This window comes from Chiloscyllium plagiosum, unplaced genomic scaffold (genome assembly GCF_037043375.1).
Source record: "Chiloscyllium plagiosum isolate Xiang-an unplaced genomic scaffold, Cpla_swu_hap1 HiC_scaffold_21, whole genome shotgun sequence".
Lineage (NCBI taxonomy): Eukaryota > Metazoa > Chordata > Chondrichthyes > Orectolobiformes > Hemiscylliidae > Chiloscyllium > Chiloscyllium plagiosum.
In genome coordinates, this window is record NW_028270159.1 from 31,003,905 (window position 1) to 31,028,848 (window position 24,944).

General features: G+C 41.3%; 1 long non-coding RNA gene across 3 annotated transcripts in view; it reads right to left on the bottom strand.

Annotated features, from left to right (window-relative positions):
• Positions 1 to 2,855: 2,855 nt before the first annotated feature.
• The window catches only part of LOC122564799 (uncharacterized), a 73,535-nt gene continuing 51,446 nt past the window's right edge, over positions 2,856 to 24,944 (bottom strand). For 2 of the 3 annotated variants that reach the window (XR_015760729.1, XR_015760728.1), the window contains one exon: positions 10,987 to 15,331. This is a non-coding gene — a long non-coding RNA (uncharacterized LOC122564799). Of the gene's footprint in view, positions 2,955 to 10,986; positions 15,332 to 24,944 lie in introns of those variants that run through there. The other variant, XR_015760730.1, reaches the window with a different exon arrangement.

The window sequence follows — 24,944 nt, forward strand, 5'->3', positions numbered from 1 at the left end:
GAAACCCAAATCTGACTGTTGTCTAACTGCACCATATTCATAACACTGCACAATTATATACTGAAAAGATCATTTGTCATACATGTTGGCAAAGTTAGCTCCTAATGTTTCATTTTAAATTACAACTGCTTTAGGTTTGCTGGTTCTAAAATCTGTTACATAATTATTTCTTCCCATATATTTTAAATCATTGCAATCTTTCTTAGTAATAGTGATCATTTATCACTTATTTCACTTTTGCTATCAGCATTAGAAATGTTTAACCCTGCTCATTTTACATCCTGATGAATTTAGCATTAAAAATGTGGAAAGCTGTCCTTTTCCCTTATATTTCACCTTTTTCATCAAGAATGTACTCTAAATTTTTAACAGTTACGCTAAAGATCAATAACAGCTTTTCCCTTTATGCCTCTGTAGGTGCCCCATTTTGAAACATCAATGTGTGGTAGGATTTGTCAGTCTTTCAGATTGGCCACCAGGTGGCCTAATGGTAATGTCACCAGACCTGGGCTCAAGTTCTGGAAACACGGATTACAATTATACCATGGCAACTGGTGAAATTTAATTCAATTATTCTTTTAAAATCTGATATTGAAAGTTACGCCTGTAAGGCTATCAACAATTGTTGTAAAAATCTATCTTGTTCACCTTCTTCTTTCAGGAAGGGAGTTTGCCATTGTTACCTATTCTGGCTTAGACATGACTCCAGACCTAAAAAACTGTTGGAGATTCCTAACTGCCCCCTGAAATGCACCAGCAAGACATTTAGATCAAGGTTGTCTAGAGGTGGGTGTTAAATGCTGACCCAGCAATGCCAATGAAAATGCTTATGACGATGAGACTTCAGGAACGAAAACACAATCATCAGGACTGCAAGCAATCCTTTAGAAAAATCAGAGGGATATTTATTTTCATTTTCTCTTGTTTACTAATTACAAAAAAACTGGAGTTTCAGAAGATTGTTTCACTGCAATGAGAGTTCATCCATTTGTATAAAGAAGACCATGTTTTAATTGACATGAGGACTGCAGATGCGGGAGATCAGAGTCTTGATTAGAGTGGTGCTGGAAAAGCACAGCAGGTCAGGCAGCATCCGAGGAGCAGGAAAATCGATGTTCCGGGCAAAAGCACTTCATCAAGAATGACCTGACACCTTCATTCCTGATGAAGGGCTTTTGCCAAACGTCGATTTTCCTGCTCCTCTGATGCTGCCTGATCTGCTGTGCTTTTCCAGCACCACTCTAATGTAGACTTTAATTGACATGAGGCAGGTAGTTTCATGTGTCAGGTGACCAACAGTGGGAGGGTAAGGGCGGATTGGTTGAAGGTATAACGTCACGTGATGAAAACTGCAGGAATATGTTCAAGATGAGTGTCAACCGTAAGACAAGAAGGGTCCAGGTCTGTGCTTGGATGGCTGTTTTCACCAGAATGATTACTGAAGCAGTACAATTTATTACGTGCACTATGATACCAAATACTACAGATTGTATAGATTGTGTAGTTTGCTGCCACCATTCTCTTTGCTTGACTGGGTCTTATATGGTGGATGAAAACCACGAGTGAGACTTAACAACAAGAGGCTCGTTTTATAACAGGATGCAGTTTATTGTCTGATGGCAATCAAGGTTGATAAAGTGTCATGCTGGGGAGAGCAATCAGGCACAAGTTCCATTGGTAAGTTAGACAGTGTTACTCAGAATACTGGAAGATATGTGGGTTTTAGCTCATCCTACAAGATCATAAGATGTTCTGCTTTTCCCTCACTAAAGTCCTTATGACATCAACAGATTGGGTTGAGTTTCATGGAATGTTCAACATTAACCTTTTCAGAAACATTACTTTGTATAACACAACAGGGTTAAGAAATGTATTTTGATGAGTCCATGAATAAGAAATATTTGGAGAGATATGGGCCTAGTGCAGACTGGTAGGACAAGTTTAGTTTGGGATTATGCTCAGTATGGACTTGTTGGACCGAAGGGTCTGGTTCCATGACTCGATGACTCCCTATGTGGGTTGAACAGTGGGTTGGGTCCTATGTCATTGCCTTGACTAATTAACTAGATAAATGTCACTGCCTGTACTCAGCCTCTTGGACTAGGTACTAGAGTGTGCTTTTATTTGTGTTTGTGCAACGGCAGGTCAGGGCCACAGAGAGAGAAAAGAGGATATTTGTCTGTTTGTGTGAAAACAGATCACGAGGGCTCCTTCGTGTACATTGCCTGAACTTTCAAAACCGGTCATGTCTCCACAGGCAAATTATTCAGCCAACTAACTCTGTGAATCTGATGATAATATCCTTGCTTGACACAGTGCCAATTCTGGGTTCCAAAACAGTAAATTACCATCTCACACTTGTAAGTAGGGGCTGTTACCTGCTCAGAAATGGGATAAATATCACCAGTCTTACTACACATTGCTGTGTTTAGATTATTCATTTTCTTCAGAACAGTCACTTTGACCAGGACACTGGAAAAATTAAACCAAGTGATTTAATGAACCAAAAAGGTGATTTATAAAAAACCTGTCAAGTTCTTGTTGGTTTGATAAATCTTACTATGAGGCTCAACTGTGAGAAAACAAATGAGCCATGCATGTAGGCAAGCAAATCACCCAACACTATCCAATTGAAACACAATTTCAGATCAGCTCCATGCTGGAGAGGTTATGACTTTCACTGGGATTGCAATCTGTCTCAGTGTGTTTCTCTCGCACAGTTTTATTGTTGGCAATTGAACTGGCACTAGGACATGAACAGAAGTGGGTCAGAGGCCAGCAGGACATACAAAATGATTTGTGAGGAAAGGGAGGGAAGCAATTCTTTACCTGGTGGTGTAGTCAGAACCTGTTTCCTGCATATTCATGGCTCAACAGACAACTGGGTCATGGAGAGAAGCACAGCAGAAATACAATCACAGAGGAAGTCAGGCCACAGACTTATATATGGAGAGCTGCAAAAAGAAACAATAATAAATAGGTGGAAGCCAGAACTCAAAAATAAGGTTTTTGTGGCCCCAGCACATGCTTACATTCAGGAAAGATCCATCAAAACACATGTCACTGTCCTTTTACAAATAACTTCCCGAATGCCACATTTTACTCTCTTGCCTCCCATCCACATTTCTGCTCATCTGAAATTCTGCTGTCTATAAGCAGATGTCGATCATCCCTGTCCTTGCTGATCTCCATTGGCTCCGACTCCATCATGTGCTGGGATCCAAGAATAAGATATACAATTTGACAGTCAGAATTTACTCAAATAAGGATTTTTTTTCATTATTGCGGGTTTGTACCTACCAGTCAAAGTTGCATTTGACCGACTACCTACCTTTTATATCCCTATATTATTCTTACAAACTACTGGAGAACTATGCAAAAATGATACAATATCATAATAAGCAAATATAATCTTTGCAATCTTTAATATTCAACAACAGCACTTTTCAACCTGTACATGTAAATGATTGACAACAGAATATAGAACTTCTGTCAGTTCCTGTCGGTATGTGAAAACCCCATGAAGAGTTTAAGTAAACAAGTGACAAATGCTTAATCCTAACTTTATTCACTGGCATGTGACAAAGCAATCTTTCACATTTTAACTCTTAATAAGGTTTGAGTAGCTTAGAGAAAAAAAATAATTTGATAAACCAATATGTGAGATATGAGAAAACTTTATCAATTTTTCAAATAGTTCTCAATATTGTGGTAATTGTGAAAATTTCCAGAGACATGCAAGAGTGTTTTACATTTAACTTTCCAAAGCACTACTGTCTATTCTTTGGTTTTATTAACACCAGCTTTCTCAATGTTTGGGAGAAGGTTTGTAGCTCGGGTGCTCGTTGTTGTGGTTCTGTTCGCCGAGATGGGAATTTGTGTTGCAGACGTTTCGTCCCCTGTCTAGGTGACATCCTCAGTGCTTGGGAGCCTCCTGTGAAGCGCTTCTGTGATGTTTCCTCCGGCATTTATAGTGGTTTGTTTCTGCCGCTTCCGGTTGTCAGTTCTAGCTGTCCGCTGCAGTGGCCAGTATATTGGGTCCAAGTCGATGTGCTTATTGATTGAATCTGTGGATGAGTGCCATGTCTCTAGGAATTCCCTGGCTGTTCTCTGTTTGGCTTGTCCTATAATAGTAGTGTTGTCCCAGTCGAACTCATGTTGCTTGTCATCTGAACTGACAGCCAAACTACTGTGACCACTAGGTCTCATAACAGCACACAAACCAACAGCCACTCTCAGACAACAACTCACCAGGACAAAGGACCCAATACCCAGCATGAGCGAAACCAACATAGTATACAAAATCCCATGCAAGGATTGCACAAAACACTACATAGGACAAACAGGAAGACAGCTAACGATCCGTATCCATGAACACCAATTAGCCACAAAACGACACGACCAGCTATCCTTAGTAGCCACACACGCAGATGACAAGCAACATGAGTTCGACTGGGACAACACTACTATTATAGGACAAGCCAAACAGAGAACAGCCAGGGAATTCCTAGAGATATGGCACTCATCCACAGATTCTATCAACAAACACATTGACCTCCCAAGAAAGATGGCATGTTACTCCAGTTCATTCTTGTCGTCTAATTTTCTGATACCAGGGTTCAGTCTCATTATAGTCCCCTTTAGCAGGTATTCATTTTCCCAGGCTGATCATTAACCACTCCTTTGTCTATCCTACTGTTCTTCTCTCTCTTTGGACTCTATCCCCACCCATCATTTGTCCCTTAACCCCTCCTCCCACCCTATCTTCTGCATAATAAACATTTTCTTACCTACCATCAGTTCTGAGGAAGGGTCACTGGAACCGAAACGTTAACTCTAATTTCTCTTCACAGGTGCTGCCAGACCTGCTGAGCTTTTCCAGCAATGTCTGGTTTTGTTTCAGTCTCATGGCTTATACCCATAAGTACACACTCGCTATTTGATTCATTAATTGCACCTTCTCAAGTTTTCTCCTCAATCGCCCCTATGTAAACATTGTTAAATGCTTTTGGAAGGTAAGATTCAATGAGTGGTAGGGAATTCTCTGCATCTGCCTGTTTCACTGTATCACCTCAGCATCTGCCATTTACCTATGTCTGGGATGGACTCACTGTCATAACTGAGAGGGAGAATTCCCGTGGCAGTGCAATAGAAATAATGCTCTAACGCTAGAGGAGACAATGAGTGACTTCAAAAGCAAAGAACTGTTGGGAAAGTCGCAGCAACTCCTTTCGTAGGCCTTGGCCAAGACACAAGGCCTCCAGTGGTTTAGTGCTGGTCTTGACTCGAAGTAGGATGCTGTTTGACTCTGTCCCTCCAAAGGGGCAACAGATTGATTACTACCATATCATTAATATTGCAACCCCTCAGGGATTCAGCTTAAAGTGAAGGCAATTGACTGACACCATCAAATTCACAGTGCCCACATCTTGCCGTGATTTTCAAGCAGTGGACACAGCTGGAGTAACTACAGAAATCGAGATGGAGGCATGAGGAAGAAGATTCTGGTTGAGGCAATGCTAATTCTCACGAATCACATATCGTATTGTTCTGTGATCCCACACCTTTGTGGGTGGAATCACAGGGAATTCCTTTCACTGGCGTACAGGTCTTTTCACAGCCCACTTGGAAAGCAGCAGTGCCCTCGGATCCACACTGCCCGTCACTCACTTGGTGTTTCCTTGTTGGTCATCGGCATATTCCCTTCTCATAATCAAGAACAATATTTTATACAGTATTGAACTAATTGCAGCATGAGTATGTTTAAAAAACAGAAGTCGCTTTAGCAAGTTCTTTTTCCCAATCTACAAGGATGACCCTAGTATCATGATGATAGATGTACTGTTCACATCCAAAATATGTGTTTAAAAGAGGACTGGTGCTGAAAACAGACTGCGGATGTAAATTCAGTGCTGTCTGGCAAGGTCCTGTGTGGGACTGCAATGTTCCACCTGTGGAGAGTCAGGGAAACTTCAAACAGACACAGAGAAAGAGAGAGAGAGAGAGAGAGACAGAAGACAAACCAAGAAAGAGAGAGATCACTATCTCTACCCCTCTCAGCAGAACCCCCGGCCTGCAGATTTTTAAAAATATTTTGACTATACGCAAAACTTGGCAGATTGGCACCAGGTCGTGATGATCATTTGACAAGCCAGTGCAGGCATGATGGACCAAGCAGTCTCCAACTGCACTGTAAAACATCTGTTATTCTGTCCTTCCAAAAAATACACACAAAATGACTGCAACCTCGGTTTGTGTGTATAGGAGGCAGAAGGTGGACGAGTGGAATTATAATAACTTGGGGAAGCTCACCAAGGTTCCAGTTGTAACACCAGTGTTCAAATCCAATCGTTAAGTCTCATCTATTCACCATTTTTTCCTTTTTTATTTACCAAAGATAAATGTCAGCAATTCCTGGATGCTTATTTGTTCTGAGCCATTTTCCCTGGTGTGGAGTTCTCTCTCATGTACCGTTAATGTAAGCAAACCATTGATATTTAGAGAGGATATGTTGCTCTTCTTTCTGCACATGGAATGTTCTGACTATCTGATACCTGTCCTCTTCCCAGACTACTCACCTCCTAATCAGCCATTGTACTTTGAATTCTGAGTACACTCTTTTATTTGCTTACAGGATGTGGGTGTCACTGGCTGGGCCAGCATTCATTGCCCTAATTACCCAAAGGGCAATTGAGAGTTGAGAGTCAACCACATTACTGTGCATCTGGAGTCATATGTAGGCCAGACCAGGTGAGTATTGCAGATTTCCTTCTCAGAAGGACATTAGTGAACCAGATGGGGTTTTACAGCAATCAACATGGTTGCCGGTAGATTTATAATTTCAGACATTTTCTTTATTTATACTTAATTGATACTTCTTTATAGATTTCCAAAATTTGATATTTGTTGGTATTACAAAATGCATATACTTCTTAAAATTAGAACTGTTCTGTTTTGTCATTCGATGTGCATTTTTAACTTGTTGCTTTGCATATTTGCAGAATGTATTTTTATAGATCAAATGCCCTGGCATTAGCATTACTCACATAAATTATGTGCACTGCAAAAGCATGGTTTAGGGTTGTCCTGAATTCCTTCCCACACAAAAATTGGAATGTCCTATCATTCAAACACAGACTCATTCCAAATAGATTTTTATAAATTTAAGAGTAGTGCAATTTTAGTTTATCAGTATATGAGATTTAGTTTGACAATCCTTGTAAAATGACCTATTTAATCTAAATGGATGTTCTTGCACAGAGCAGCATCTCTTATTATAATTTAGTTATGAGTGAGCTGTAGATTGAAGCTGAGCTATTCAACATCTGTTGTGTGGCTTGGCACCAGCACTTTGCTCAGATTATATAAATAGAACAGTCAGCTGGAAAATACAAATCCTTAGAGGAGAGTCTGATGTTTTAAATAGATTAAACTAGTCATTTTAAAATCCACATTTCTGACTGTCTCATTTCAGGAGATGTTTCTGGTCAAGTTGGGTGGGAAGGGGAGGACAGCAGGCGTGATTGGAGATAGAGACTTGAATATAAAGAAGAATTGCATTTATATAATCCACTCATTATCAGCAAAGTATTCCAAAAGCTTCACATACATTTTGCTGATTTGAAATGTAATGGTTGCTGTTATATTGGTAAATCTGGCAGCGTCTTAGTACCTTATAATAGCTATGGAATGAATGACCAGGTTAAACTGGTTAATGGAAATGTTGAATGGGACTCGGGGACAAACCCCTATTTTCTTCAAATATCATCATGAGAGCTTTAATATGTAACTGGATATCAGAACAGATAGGTGCCTCATCTATAGGTTAAGGCTATGTGTGATAGTCAATCTAGATTGCCATTGTCCAAAACCAATTATTGGGAAATAGCTCTGTCAATTGATAAATTCTATTTAATTATTTTTTGTTGATAGGCTGCTTTGAAATATCAGACTTTGAACATTGCAACAACTTACACCAACCTGTGTAGGATTAAATCAATGAACACATGTCTCACTGTTAAATTCCAGGCTTTAACAATGTTGTCTACATACTGATGAATGTATGATTCATCTCCAAGCATTAATTTACCACATAATAAAATTACATAATAGTTAGGTTTTGAATCCCAGATGTTCAATGTTACTCTGGGATTTTGTAATCCAGTCTTTCAGGTGCTGGGCTTTCAGGATAGAGACATTCACCATTATTTACTTTATAAAATAATTATCTCTGATATTAGTTGAAACATGCGCAATAAAAGTCTGCAGGATGGATGATATAACTTTAACATATTTCCATAATCAATTGAAGGCTTCCCCTAATTTTTGTGAGCATAACAAAGCATGGGCAATAAATGCCAGATTTTCAGCAATATCCACATCTTAAGAATATATGTTTAACATGCAAGAATGCAACTATGATAATTCTTTAATCAGCAAGTTAGTGAGGAAAACTGAATGTAGCAACAAATAATTAAAACCTTCTCTTCCACCGCCACAAGATAAAGTCTTCCCAAACCTAGTAAACTCAACAACATTGCCAGAGTCTTGACAGCTTACAACAAATGATAAATCCATTATCAATAGTTTATTAATACCACTTTTGGTCCTTTTAATAGAAACTTCTTCATTGCTTTTTATATTCTACTTTTCCCATCCCTTTAAGGTTAACAACTTAGCCCCTTAGAACATTATAGGCCATTTGTTCACGTCAGCAATAAAGATCTATAAAAGAGTTTCATGGTCTCCCATTGTCTTGACCAAAACATATTGCTCAATCACTCATTTCACTTCACAAATTCGTTATGTTATAGAAGGAAGGTGCCATTTGGCCCATTGTGACTGACTGACTGAACATTGTGACTTGATGCCAATCTCCTACCTTTTTTCTGTAGACCTGCACAATGTTTCTATTTAAAAAAAAACTAAATTCCCAGTTGAATGGTTCAATTGAACCTGCCATTAATATCCCTCCAGGTAATGCGCTCCAGCCTCTAACCACTTACTGTGTGAAAAACTTCTTTCCCACCTCGTGTTTGCTCCTTTTGCAAAACACGTATATCTCAACCCTTTTACAAGTGATTTGGAGATGCTGGTGTTGGACTGGGGTGTACAAAGTTAAAAATCACACCCTCCTTTGACTGACTGAACTGGTCCTCACCCTGAACAACTTCTCTTTCCAATCCTCCCACTTCCTCCAAGCCAAAGGAGTAGCCATGGGCACCTGCATGGGCCCCAGTTCTGCCTGCTTCTTTGTAGGATATGTGGAACAGTCCATCTTCTGCAGCTACACTGGCACCACCCCCCACCTTTTCCTCCGCTACATCGATGACTGTATCGGCGCTGCCTCGTGCTCCCACGAGGAGGTTGAACAGTTCATCCACTTTACCAACACCTTCCACCCTGACCTCAAATTCACCTGGACCGTCTCAGACTCCTCCCTCCTCTTCCTAGACCTTTCCATTTCTATCTCAGGTGGCCGAATCGACACGGACATCTACTATAAACCGACCAACTCCCACAGCTACCTAGACTATATCTCCTCCCACCCTGCCCCCTGTAAAAACGCCATCCCATATTCCCAATTCCTTCGTCTCTGCCGCATTTGGTCCCAGGAGGACCAGTTACAAAACCGTACAACCCAGATGGCCTCCTTCTTCAAGGACCGCAATTTCCCGCCAGACGTAGTCAACGATGCCCTCCACCGCATCTCTTCCACTTCCCGCACCTCTGCCCTTGAGCCCCGCCCCTCCAACCGCCACCAGGACAGAACCCCACTGGTCCTCACCTACCACCTCACCAACCTCCATGTACAACGTATCATCCGCCGTCATTTCCACCACCTCCAAATGGACCCCACCACCAGTGATATATTTCCCTCCCCTCCCCTATCAGCGTTCTGAAAAGACCACTCCTTCCATGACTCCCTTGTCAGGTCCACACCCTACACCAACCCAACCTCCACTCCCGGCACCTTCCCCTGCAACCGCAAGAAATGCAAAACTTGCACCCACACCTCCCCCCTTACTTCTCTCCAAGGCCCCAAGGGATCCTTCCATATCCGCCACAAGTTCACCTGAACCTCCACACACATCATCTATTGCATCCGCTGCACCCGATGTGGCCTCCTCTATATTGGGGAGACAGGCGCCTACTTGCGGAAAGTTTCAGAGAACACCTCTGGGACACCCGGACCAACCAACCCATAGCCCAACACTTTATCTCCCCCTCCCACTCCACCAAGGACATGCAGGTCCTTGGACTCCTCCATCGCCAGACCATGGCAACACGACGGTTGGAGGAAGAGCGCCTCATCTTCTGCCTGGGAACCCTCCAACCACAAGAGATGAACTCAGATTTCTCCAGTTTCATTTCCCCTCCCCCCACCTTATCTCAGTCAAATCCTTCGAACTCAGCACCGCCTTCCTAACCTGCAATCTTCTTCCTGACCTCTCCGCCCCCACCCCACTCCGGCCTATCACCCTCACCTTGACCTCCCTCCACCAATCGCATTTCCAAAGCCCCTCCCCCAAGTCCCTCCTCCCTACCTTTTATCTTACCCTGCTGGACACACTGTCCCCATTCCTGAAGAAGGGCGTATGCCCGAAACGTCGATTCTCCTGTTCTTTGGATGCTGCCTGACCTGCTGCGCTTTTCCAGCAACACATTTTCAGCTCTGATCTCCAGCATCTGCAGCCCTCACTTTCTCTTAAAAATCACACAACACCAGGTTATAGTCCAACAGGTTTAATTGGAAGCACTAGCTTTCGGAGCGCCGCTCCTTCATCAGGTGATTGTGGAGGACACAATTGTAAGACACAGAATTTATAGCAAAATCTACAGCAGAATTTATTGCTATAAATTCTGTGTCTTACAATTGTGTCCTCCACTACCACCTGATGAAGGAGCGGCGCTCCGAAAGCTAGTGCTTCCAATTAAACCTGTTGGACTATAACCTGGTGCTGTGTGATTTTTAACCATTTACAAGTGGGAATGGTTTTTCCCTATATGTTTTGTCCAGCCTTCTCTGATTTTGACATCACTCGCTGTCTTTGTATGTCTGTAACTTAGCACATACTGGCACATGAGAACTAACCTCCAAAAGATATTATTTGTTTGATAACCACTCCACAATGGCCAGAGGCATAATGAAACATCTCAGTAATACAAATTCTATTTTGTTACTCTATAATTGTACAAGTACTGGAAACGGTTTGAGTTGAAAAATGTGGAACAAAAGTTTTCTTAACAAATCTTGGCAAAGTATGATTTTGAGAACATAAGTATTTGTGGGCTATTACTTATGGATGAAATTGTCATTTCCCCATATTTTCTTAAGAGATGATTTTTTTTGCCTTTCCAGAATGTTCCTATATTTTCTAAACATATCAACTCATTTTAATTGCAGCAAATATTTCCAAACTGTTGCACACTTTTCTGCTCAGAATACTCAATGGTCATTTATCCTGGCCATCTGTGTTTCCATGACACATTTTCTGCTAAGAATACCAAAAAAATCTAATGAAGGACTAGCACTTCCTGTTTAAGGCTTATTTCCTTGACAACCACTTTATTAGAGGATTTTTGGCTACCAACAGAGGAATGAGAAACAGCTGGAAAATACTGACACTAATTGGGAGATGAAAGGTATGAGTGTTCCTATGAAAGGAAAGCCTTCACTTCTAGAGTTTATGCTCAGTTTAACACCAGCTCTAACAAACCCCCATCATTCATGTGGGTACAAAATTCAGCCAGAAATATAGACATTTGTTAGCTCATGATTAACAGAATCTCCCTCTTTCTACTGATTATGGTTTTTAGATAAAATATTTGCATTTCTTTTAATCTTGTAAGAAAATACTACAGATGCAGATACCCTTGAATTGGAATTATTGCATTCAGTCTGAATCACCTTTATTTAACTTTTGTACAATTCTAATATGATTAATCATCTTACTTCAGCGAAATTATAGATTCAGATCTGAGATTTTGACAACATTTCTGGTCCTATCTTGTAAGTTAGGTTTTTCTCCATTTTGCTTTTGAAAGATTACACAGATGCAGTCTCTAAATTTAATTCAGTTAAAAATGAATGCATAGAAAATTGTGAAAATTGATAATGAAAAAAGAATATGGGGGAAAGACAAAAAAAAAACAAGCTTATTGTTCCAACTTCATCAGCTTAACCGTAGAATTCAGAATTTAGCTTTCAAATTCTAATGAGATTCTTTGATTGTATATTTGTCAGTCCAATTGGATATAAACAACCTAACTTGCAGATTAAATTTACAGACATCGAGTTGTAAACTATGAGATAATTTGAGTTTAACACAGAGATTTGATTTGCAGTTTGAAATGCCATTACTACTTAGAGTCATAGAGCTGTACAGCGCGGAAGCAGACCTTTCAGTCCAACTCGTTCATGCCAATCAGATATCGTAAATTAATCTAGTCACATTTTCCAGCACTTGGCCCATCCTCTAAACACTTCCTATTCATGTACCCATCCTTATAAATGCTGTAATTGTGCCAACCTCCACCATTTCCTCATGCAGCTTGATCCATACATACACCACCCTCTATGTGAAAAATTTGCCCCTTAAGTCCCTTTTAAATCTTTCCCCTCTCATTCTAAACCTATACCCTTTAGTTCTGGGCTCCCTCACCCCAGGGAAAAGACCTTGTCTATTTACCCAATCCATGCTCCTCATGATTTTATAACCTGTATAAGGCCACCCCTCACCCTTCGACACTCCAGGAAAAACGGTGCCAGCGTATTATGACAGTTTTAAGTACAATAGGTAAACATATATTTTTATAGAAGCAATCACATCTTTTTTTTAAATTGATGAATTTCAAATGAATACATTGCAAGATTTTTGTTGTTGAAAAGTGTGGCACTGGAAAAGCACAACAGATCAGGCAGCATCTGAGGAGCAGGAGAGTCGATGTTTCAGGGATAAACCCTTGATCAGGAATGTGACGGGGGCGGAAGGAGGCTGAGAGATAAATGGGGGGTGGGCGGGAGTGAGGATAGGGAGATTGTAGCTGGGAAGGTGATAGGTAGATGCAGGTGGGGAGGACCGATTGTGATAGGTCAGTGCAGGGGTGTTTGGAGCGCATAGGTGGGAAGGAAGATGGACAGGTAGGAAAGATCAAGAGGGCAGTTTCGAGTTAGAGGGTTGGATCCGGGATGAGGTGGAGGGAAGGGAGATTTGGAAACTAGTGACGTTGATGCTGATGCTGTGTGGTTGAAGATTCCCAAGGCAGAAGATGAGGCATTCTTTCTCCAGGTGTTGGGTGGCTAGGATTTGGTGATGGATGAGGCTCAGGACTTGCATGTCCTTGGTGGAATGGGAGGGGGAGTTGAAGTGGTTGGCCACAGGGCGGTGGGGTTGTTTGGTGCGTGTATCCCCAAGATGTTCCCTGAAATGTTCCGCAAGTTGATGTTCTGACTCCCTGATGTAGAGGACACCACATCCAGAGCAATGGACACAGTAGACGAGGTGGATTCTTTCATTGTTGAATAAAGCCTTCACAGATAAAACATGAAGATTTTTCACTCCTTGTACAAGAAGAACATTGAGTAGCAATCACATGTATTGGTTCATTTTCATAGTTTTATAACTTTACCCACCTCGTTACACATAGGATGAATATGAATGTTAAATTGCAAGTCGAGATATCTGAATGAAACACTGTTCATTACATGTTACCTAGCACATCACTCTGACAAAGATGCAATACATTCTTCACTGAGGAAAAAGCTGGCAGCGTAACAAAGCAGCGTGTGGTTGATTATACATAATACTAGTGTGTTAAACATTGCTTAGTCATTGATTGCTAGTAATCAGGCTGCATTGTTCTAGCTCCTTTGGAAACATTACAATGCTGTGACAAACAGGACAGTCTCCCTGCATTCCTTTTATCCAGCAAAATGTTCACTTTTCTAGACATCAAACAGGAGACTAGCAGTTGCAAAACTTTAGCACTCGAATTATTGAATCGAATTAGCTATATTGTCACATGTACTCAACAGCAAAAAATTTATAAGTTGCCACATCATAGTGCCAGCTTAGGTACAAAGGTACCTAGGTACAGATTCTTAAGAACAAATTCTTAGGAAAAAATAAGAAAAATAAAGACATAAAAACTTCAGAATAACAGTCTTTCCAACCCAGTCCACACCAGCACCTAGCCCTAGTACCTGTATTATGAAGATATGGGTGTACTGTACCTTTAAGAAAGTTAACAGCTAGTAGTGACACCACCAAGTGTTCTCAATAAACTACAATGTAACAGGTGCTTCAACTACTGGGGTAGCTAGGGTAGCTGGTTGCCTGGAAACAACAAAACAGATTCAAATTAGGCCAATCAGTTTAAATTATACCCGGAAAAATACCAAACTCCAATCCAGTTTGAATTTAGTATATTGACAATCAATGACACAATCCGATGCTTTGGGAGCGTAAGACTAGGGAAGACTGAACAGTTGAGATGAGAACTGCCAAGCTACCAGCATGTAAAAAGACTATCTGAAAAATAGCTCTCTTCAAGGTACCTTTATCGACCAGTAACCTGTGAAGCAGAATCCCCAAGAAGAAGAAAATACGACACAGGAAGATCCAAACAGAAGAACCAAAAGCTGCCAGGTTTTGAGATAAAAAGTTTTGTTTTGTAGATCTTAACTGGGAGTTTTATCGGACTAGTATTGCGGAAGGGGAAGGTAAATGCATTAGAGGACGGAATTGAAAATAGTTGTTAGTTAATTATTCTCTGTTATACTTTAAGAAATAATATTGTTGATTTTACGTTAAATAATTCTTGGCCTCTCGAATTTTCACAGATTACTGTATGGGATAATTTTTTTCTGTGTTGCTGGTTTTTAATTAAGCAGGAGAGTTAGAGACCTCCACTTCTTCCTGCACCGGACCCACCAATGTAAGAGTCACCACACTTTAGGTGCCATCTCTTCACCACTGGGTCCACCTCGCTGTTGCCGCTAAACCCACACTTGCCCCACAACCAGGAATCACCATCTCCACTGCTGCTACTGCCTCACCGATAACCAGAGGTCCCCACTCCACGCCTACTGCTACCGTACCCAGGAGTCCCTGGCTCCACTGCTAGGTCAGGCTGCTGCTCTGCCAAGAGTCCCACTTTGGCTGCAGATGCCACCTTGCTGGTGCCGTCATCTTAAAGGGTCAGCTGCCACTGGCGCCACTGCCCCCCGATCACTGGACTGTGTTTGCTGCCCCATCGCGGGGAGAAGCCATGTCTGCCACTCTGCATGTGGACCACTCCTGCTGCCATGCTGATGCTGCTGACCAACCTGCCACAGAAAACAACAAAAAAAAGAGAAAAGTATAAATACAAAAGAGCAGAAACAAAAAAAAGAATTAAAACAGATGGGAGCAGATGAGCCCCAGGCAAGAGCCCACAAGCAGCCCTGCTACTTCACCGCTGTCTTGGGACGATATCACTTGCGCACAAATTCTGTTTTAGGCTTGCACATCGAATTTGTTTTTACCATTTCTGCTTCACACCTCTCCCTCCTTCTGACTTTGATGAAGGTTAATAAGTAATTAAAATCCATTTTAAGTCTTAAGTGAACACATTCGTAAAATTTGAACTGTTGGCTTGAATTTTTCTACATCCTCTATTCAGCTGGTTAGCAACACAAAACAAAGGCTGCACTCCAACCTTATGCTTCATATTTGAAAGGGCTGAAATTTGTAGGCTTTTACTTTGACTTTCTTCTTGCCATGTTTGGACCAGCACTAGCCGTTGTCAACTGCACTTCACCAGGATTGCAAAACTGACCCTAATCAGATAAATAAAGCCAAGCTAATCCACATATTTATTGCTGTTGTTACAGCTCAAGGTTTCTCACAATACATTTTGGATTTAATAAGCAGATAGACTTCCCAGAAAAAATACTTACTAAAATTCACAACATCTCCAAAATTGTTTTGCGAAAGTATTTTGGAAACTTTTCTCCCAGCATGGAATCATACTCAGTACACTCAAGAACTGAAGAACCTGCGATGACGGCTAATGATAGAAATTGAGGTTTGGATAGAGAATCGGAAGCATGATAACTAGCATGTGTTGACCTCTGCGCTTCATTCTCCAATCCGTCTGTCTGTCCAGAAATAAATGAGCCAAATTGTCCAGGCAAAATCGGAAGCCCCCCTTTCCGAAACTGATGAAACATATAGTTACTCACCCACATTTCTTCAATTTCTCTGGCCAATGTTTTGACAGAACATTTTACAAAACTCGCTCAGCACAGGAAACATCAGAGTCATTCGGTAATGGAAATTCATGTGGAAAATGTGCCTCCTTTTTACAGCAACAGCTACCTTATTCTAGTCAGTAAAATTTAAATGTTCCATGTGTGTTGGTAAATCAGGAAGTAAATTGCTATCAAATGCAAAAATAATGAAAGGTGACAAATCCATTAAATATCTAGTAATACAAATACTGAATAACTTTAGTAAAATTTCTACTTTACTGAATGAAACAAACAAAATATTCTGGCCTCGAATATTGTATAATAACTATCCAGAGGGTGATTGATCAAAGGACAAGACATTTTAGAAAATTGCTGTCAGAATTATTGCAAAAGAGTTTTTATATTTCTACATGGGCCATCTATCCACAACACAACATCAGAATAACTTGTGACTGGCGGCCTAAAGGAAAATGTATTCATTGTGAGAATCCCTGTTCTGGCTGCCTCACTGTAAGGTCAGCTGTATATGTGTTCCTTCATTGCCACTTAGTCTTAGATTAGATTTCTCCTTTCTCATTACCAGATTAATGGATATTTCAGGCCTCATTCCCTCTCTTGACATTATTTAACCCATATCATTAAAATATTATAAATGATTGAATGTTGCATCAGAGCGCAATTCTCGGGCTGTCAAATTATCTTGCCCAATCTTACTAGGGTTAGACAACGGTGAGAGCAATTTTAATTGGTAATTTTACCCATCATCTGCGACCCTGATAAGTAATTGCGAGATTTTACCCACATCAGATGTCAAGAAAAATTATTAACAGACATCTTGTTACTCTCTATTTTTCCTCTCTAACAATTTTTTTGCCATGCTGCCTTGAGGTGTATCCCTCACACGGGCAGCTGGAAGATAGAATACAGCTCTTGAATACAAGAGTACAGCTCTTGGTTTATTGTTTTCTTCCCATCAATAACCTGTCTGTGTTGATGGGTTTAAATAGATTCTGAGAGGTTTCCATGAGGTAAGTGGATAAGGGTTGCATGGCAGGTAGATAGGAAAGGTCAGGTCATATTGGAGCATAGATTCAGGGGTTTGGGGAGTTGGAAGTGGTTGGGACCATACTTGTGTTGGTTGGGTGTAGTTGGTTTGGGGCAGGCGTTTGAGGTTTTTTTTGGGGGGACTAGGCTTTTCTGGGAGGCGTTGAGGGATCAGGAGGGAATCTGGTTATCGTGGATTATGGTGGAGTCAGGGGTTGTGAGGGTCAGCAGTCCAGTTATCCAGGAATTAGATGAGGATTTCTCCATCTAACATTTCCTGTGTAACTATCTGTATAAGTAAGTGGGTATTGGTTAAAGTTTCCAAATCTAACTCAGAGGAGAAAGTGAGGACTGCAGATGCTAGAGATCAGAGTTGAGAGTGTGGTGCTGAAAAAGCACAGCAGGTCAGGTAGCATCCATTCCTGATGAAGAGCTTATGCCCAAAACATTGATTCTCCTGCTCCTCAGATGCAGCCCGACCTGCTGTGCTTTTCCAGTGCCACACTGTCAAATCTAACTCAGAGTCAAAGATTTGTGGAAGGTCCTGGATCCTCAAATATCTCAAGCAATTTCTGTAGATTTACTGCATTAAGAACTTTGCATGATCCTCAGTACTATCATGGAGAGTACATGCAATTTCCAACCATCCAGAGACCAGAATATCTGGGCCATTGCGCTCAGCAAGTTACTTGATTTTCTTTTCTAGTACAAAACGACTTTCAACTGACTAAAATAGTAAAACTGAACAGGAAGCTTGTCCCTGTTTAAAGCACAACATGATCATGTTTAATATTTTTCCTGTAAAATTCAAGGTTGAATGGTAATGTAATTTCTATGTAAAAGGCTGTGCAATGAAAACCCTAGGGAATTTGTTCTATTATAAGCAGCTGGTGGTTTTACTTATGTAACATAATTTTCAATGTCAATTTATCATTGTAATGCTCATGACAATTGATATTTCTCATTTCACAGGCTGTTTTACAATATTTCAGATGTTATTTCAGAGACTGAAGAGTTTTCTTTTTCTCCTCAGAGAAACTATTTCACTTTGACCCCATTAGGATTGTTCTATTTTGTTCCATATGGATGCATGGATGGGTGAACTTGAATTTCATGTGGAAACTATTATAATCAAAAATGACATTAAAAGTCTTACATATATTCCATTCTGACACTGCTGTTATCTCTTCCATTTGCTTCCCTTGTTATGACAATGAATGAACTCCTTTTCTCCATTGGCAAAGTTGAATGTTTTTGCTTCAATTTTTAAAAATGGCACAAGTGAGTGGAACTAACACAATAATGGATATTTCAGTCCAGGAGGACTATTTAGGTCCACTGTATCAATGCCAGTGATGGCTCTAATCTCGGGCTAATTTAGTTGTGAAAAATGGGCAGTTGGGCTGAACGGCCTGTTTCCATACTATAAACCAAAGAGGATTGATGATGGCAGAACAGTAGATGTGATCCATATGGACTTCAGTAAGGTGTTCGACATGGTTCCCCATGGGATACTGGCGAGGAAGGTTAGATCTCATGGAATACAGGGAGAACTAGCCATTTGGATACAGAACTGGCTCCAAGGTAGAAGAGAGAGTGGTGGTGGAGGGTTGTTTTTCAGACTGAAGACCTCTGACCAGTGGAGTGCCACAAGGATCAGCGCTGCGTCCATTACATTTCATCATTTATATAAATGATTTGGATGTGAGCATAAGAGGTATAGTTAGTAAGTTTGCTGATGACACCAAAATTGGAGATGTAGTGGACAGCAAAGAGGGTTACCTCAGATTACAACAGGATCTTGCTCAGATGGGCCAATAGTCTGAGACATGGCAGACGGAGTTTAATTTAGATAAATGTGAGGTGCTGGATTTTGGGAAAGCAAATCTTAGCTGAACTTCTACACCTAATGGTCAGGTCCCTAGGGAGTGTTGATGAACAAAGAGACCTTGGAGTGCAAGTTCATAGCTTCTTGAAAGTGGAGTCGCAGGTAGATAGGATAGTGAAGAAGGCGTTTGGTATGCTTTCCTTTATTGGTCAGAGTGTTGAGTACAGGTGTTGGGAGGTCATGTTGCGGCTGTACAGGACATTGGTTAGGCCACTGTTGGAATATTGCGTGCAATTCTAGTTTCCTTCCTATTGGAAAGATGTTGTGAAACTTGAAAGGTTTCATAAAAACTTTACAAGGATGGTGCCAGGGTTGGAGGATTTGATCCATAGGGAGAGGTTGAACAGGCTGGGGCTGTTTTCCCTGGAGCATCGGAGTCTTAAGGGTGGCCTTATAGAGGTTTATAAAATCATGAGGGGCACAGATATGATAAATAGACAAAGTCTTTTTCCCTGGAGTTGGGGAGTGCAGAACTAGAGGGCATAGGTTTAGGGTGAGAGGGGAAAGATATAAAAGAGACCTAAGGGGCAACTTTTTCACTCAGAGGGTGGTACGTGTATGGAATGAACTGCCAGATGAAGTGGTGGAGGCTAGTACAATTGCAACATTTAAAAGGCATCTGGATGGGTATATGAATAGAAAGGATTTGGAGGGGTATGGGCCGGGTGCTGGCAGGTGGGACTAGATTGGGTTGGGATATCTGGTCGACGTGGACAAGTTGGACCAAAGGGCCTGTTTCCGTGCTGTACATCTCTATGATTCTATGACTCTATAATGAGAGTCCAGAGACAGTATGTTCCTGTTAGTATGAAGGGCAAGGTTGGTAGGCCAATGCTGGATGATTGGAGAAATTGAGGCTCTGGTCAAGAAATAGAAGGAGGCATATGTCAAATATAGACAGCTGGGATTGAGTGAATCCCTAGCGGAGTATAAAGGCAGTAGGAGTATAGGAGTAAAGATCAACAAGGCCAGCTATGTGTGGAAACAATGGTGATGGGGGAGAGATACTAACCAAGTATTTTGTATCAGTATTTACTGTGGAGAAGGATATGGAAGCTAGAGAACTTGGAGAAATTTAAACAATATCTTGAAATGTACCTATACTATAGAGGAAGAGGTGTTGAATGTCTTAAAATACATAAAGCTGGATAAGTATCTTGAACCTGACCAGGTATATCCCAGATCTTTGTGGAAAGCCGGACCATAATTACAGGGCCCTTTGTTGAGATATTTGTTGAGACAGCCATGGGTGAGACACCAGAAGCCTGGAGGTTGGCTAATGTGGTGCTATTATTACAGAAAGGCTGTAAAGAAAAGCCAGGGAACTATTGACCTGATGTTAGTAGTGGTTAAGTTGTTGGAGTGAATTCTGACTGACAGGGTTTATATGTATTTGGAAAGGCAAGGACTGATTAGGGATAATCAACATGGCTTTGTGCATGGGAAATCGTGTCTCACTAACTTGATTGAGTTTTTTGGAGAATTGACAAAGAAAATTGACAAATTCAGAGCAGTGGACATTGTCTATATAGACTTTAGCAAGGCGTTCAACAAGGTTCCTCATAGTATACTGGTCATCAAGATCAGATCTCATGGAATCCAGGGAGAGCTTTCCATTTGGATATAAAATTGGCTTGAAGGTAGGAGGCAGAGGATTGGGGTGGAGGGTTGGTTTTCGGATTTGAGGTTTGTGACCAGCAGCGTGTTGGAAGGATCAGTGTTGGGTCCACTACATTTTCTCCTTTATATAAATGATTTGGATGTGAATAAAGGAGGAATGATTAGTAAATTTGCAGATGACACCAAAACTGGTGTGCAGTGGAGAGCCAGGATGATTAACTCAGACAACAACAGAACCTTTTTCAGATGGGCTGATAGGCCGAGGGGCAGCAGGTAGAGTTTAATTTAGATAAATGTGAAGTGATACATTTTGGTAAGGTAAATCAGGGCAGGACTTATACACTTAATGGTCAGGTCCTGAGAATGTTGCCAAACAAAGAGACCTAGGGTGCAGGTTCATCGTTTCTTGAAAATGGAATCAGAGGTAGACACAATAACGAAGAAGGCATTTGGTACACTTCATTTTATTTGTCAATGCATTGAGTATAAGAGTTGGAATGTCATGTTATAGCTGTTTCGGACAATTGGTTAGATTATCCTTGGAATACTGCATTCAATTCTGGTCTCCCTGCCATAGGAAAGACGCTGCTAAACTTGAAAGGGTTCAGAAAAGATTTACAAGGATATTGCCAGGGTTGGAGGATTTGAGTTATAGGAAGAGGCTGAATAAGCTGGGGCTATTTCCCCTGTAGCATCAGAGGCTGAGGGGTGACTTTATGGATGTTTATAAAATCATGAGGGGCATGGATAGGGTGAATAGGCAAGGTCTCTTTCCAGGGTAGGGGAGATCAAAACTAGAGGGCATGGGTTTAAGGTGAGAGGGGAGAGATTTAAAAGGGACCTAAGGGGCAATTTTTCATGCAGAGGGTGGTGTGTGTATGGAATGAGCTGCCAAAGGAAGTGATGAGGCTGGTACAATTATAACATTTTAAAGGCAACTGGGTGGGTACATGAATATGAAGGAATTAGAGGGCTCTCGGCTAAGTGCTGGTAAATGGGACTAGATTAATTTAGGATATCTAATTAGGCATGGACAAGTTGGACTGAAGAGTCTGTTTCCATGCTTTACATCTCTATGACTCTATAAATTTAAGGTGTAACCTTTCAATGGGTTCAATATCACATATAAAGTAGATACCTTAGATTACACACAGCAGTGTGTTTGGCAGGCCTAACCGATGTTTTGCACATCCCTTTATTATTATTATACTCAACGTCCGGAGTCTAACATTAATCTATTAAAAAAATCAAGAACAGATTGTATTCATCAAAGCACATTTCTGATAGAAAGTTTCTATGAAAAGACTTGGACTGAAACTAACATGGGACCTCTCTTTCCCTACACTCAGAACACAGGACATTTACATAAAACAGGCAATTCCTGGTACTTTTAGAAACTCTCCACTCAATGCTAAAGTAATTTAAATCTAATGAATGAGTTATGGTTCAGAGGACAGGCAGTTTTACTTACATGTGCTTTGTATTTTTAAAAATTTACGCACGTTTAACAAAAATAAAACCATCTGACATATTCAAAAAGCCATTATTCCTTTGCATAAAACAAAGCACACTATTTGATTTTCTGAAATGGTTCTGTGCCAAGATTTGTGTGAGGGATGGATTTCACAACTGTGTGCAAACATTCTCACAGGAACTGATTGAGAAACTGAGCTCAAAACAGTCAGGTACTTGGCATGCAACCCGAGTATTTGAAATTCATCAGTCCTCTGAACAAGAAGGCTGGACAATGGATTTGCTAAAATGATCACAATTAATTTTTAGATTGACAATCGAGCTCATCAAAATGGACCACATGACTTTTGCAAATTATCAGTTTACAACGCTGTGGAGTGACCTGAAACATGCAAAAATGGGTGGCTTTCGGGTCAAGTCAGGTGATAATATTTTAAACATCTCCAACACAGCCACTTTCAAGATGAACAGAGGTGAGGCAAAGGGCTTGTGGCCAATCTGGTTCTGGGAGATAGGTTTAAATATTGTCATGAGGTTGGCAGCCTCTGAACAGACCCACTCTGTGGGTTTTACAGAGGCCAACTAGGTTTCTCTGTCATCAGGCAAGGATATGAGATTCAGGAAGAAGCTGCATGTATTTACTGAATTGCCAATGGGTCAAGAAGAACTGAAATATTTCCTTCAGCCCTCCCTACCTCTACCAGTAGTACTGACCCAACCCTTATACAAAGTTCCTTGAGATGGGGGATTGGGCGCCCTTTAGGAAAGAACTTATTTTTTAAGATTATGTGTGAAGACAGACCTAAAAGCAAGAGGTACCTCCATTTGGGATTGGATTGTGATCTTCTGACCTCATTGCATGTGCATGCTCCAGTAAAATGCCAAATGTATGGGTTGGCAGGAAGGAGGTTCCGCCACCTGATGGGCTCCAACTTCTGGGCATCAAGGTGACGAGACAACAATTTACTTACTGCAACCCAGAAGAATCACTAAACTCTGCTCATCAATCTACCCTCTCTGGAGATGTCAGTGACTAAGCCGACGTTGCCTCCTTTCGAGAGACTCTTCCTGACGGATATCGAGGAGGGAATGGAAGCTCCTTTCCCCAGGGATGGCAACATGAGGCCAGTCTGAATGAGGAAGGTGTGGAAATCAATAACCATGAGTAGCTCAAAAACTGGCTCCAGTACCATTGGAAAATGCAAGCTGTGCTGTACTCTACTGCTGTCTACTGCAGAGGATCATCATGTACAAGTTTGGCTGTGACACACTGCCATCAGATGTTTTGAGCAATTAATATCTGTCACTTCATAGCAGCTACCAATGTGGCACCACAGTGATACTGTCTCTCACGCCTCTTCCAGGATTCACAAGTCAAATATAAAAGGAGCTACAACACAACACTGCTCATGTAAAATCAGCTCACTGACCTTTCTTCACAACCAAGAGAGCACACACCTAAAACAAAACAAAGGATGCTGGAAATCTGAAGCTATAAGACTGATTGCTAGAAAAACACAACAGGTCTGGCTGCTTCGGTGGAGACAAAGCAGAGTTAATGCTTCATGGATAGACAATGGCCTGGTGGTACTATCGTTAGACTGTTAATCCAGAGACCCAGGGCATGTTCTGGGGACCCATGTTCAAATCCCGCCATAGCAGAGGGTGGAATTTGAATTCAACAGAAATCTGGAATTAAGAATCTAACGATGATCGTGAATCCATTGCCGATTGTTGGGAAAACCCACCTGGTTCACTAATGTCCTTCAGAGAAGGAAACTGCCATCCTTACCTGGTCTGGCCTACATGTGACTCCAGACCCACAGCAACGTGGTTGACTCTTTACCGCCCTCTGGGCAATAAATGCTGGTCTATCCAGTGTTGTCCTCATCCCTGTAACTCTTTATCAGAACTGATAGCAGCTCGGAAAATGCGGTAGTCCTGCTGAAGGCAGGAGTGGATGAAGAGGTGAGCCAGTAGTTGGAGATGAACCCATTCCCTTTGGGTTCACTCCCAACACCTCCCCACACCCCTACAGCACCTTCCCCTGCAATCACAGAAGGTGTAATCCTGCCTCTTTACTTCCTCCCTCCTCACTGTACAAGGCCCAAGACGCGCCTTCATGAGGAAGCAACGATTTACCTGCACTTCATTCAATCTAGTCTGTTGTTTTCACTGGTCTCATCCACACTAGGGAGATGAATTGCAGACTGGGTGACCACTTTGCAGAACACCAATGTTCTGTTCGTAAAAATGACCCCAGGCTTCCAGTTGCTTGCTACTTCAACACATCACAGTGTTCCCTGGCCAGCATTTCGGTCTCAGGTCTGCTGCAGCGCTCCAGTGAAGCTCAATGCAAGCTCAAAAAGCAGCATTTTAAGTTTCTCAATGAGTAAGGAAAATGGGAGGAAGTTAGGAGAATGGAGTTGAGAAACAGACCAGCCATATTGAATGGCAATGCAGATTCGATGGGCCAAATGGCTTAATTCTGCTCCTATATCTTATGGTCTTTCACTTGGGAACCCTGCAGCCTCTAGGACTCATGTCTAATCAGTTTAGAGTCTGATTATGTCCTTTTACCTTTGTTATCCACCCCCTCACATACCCTGATCATGTCATTAAGTAGGTTGCTTTTAGCAGAGCCAACCCATTCTCACCCACTCTCAGCTCCACCATCACATT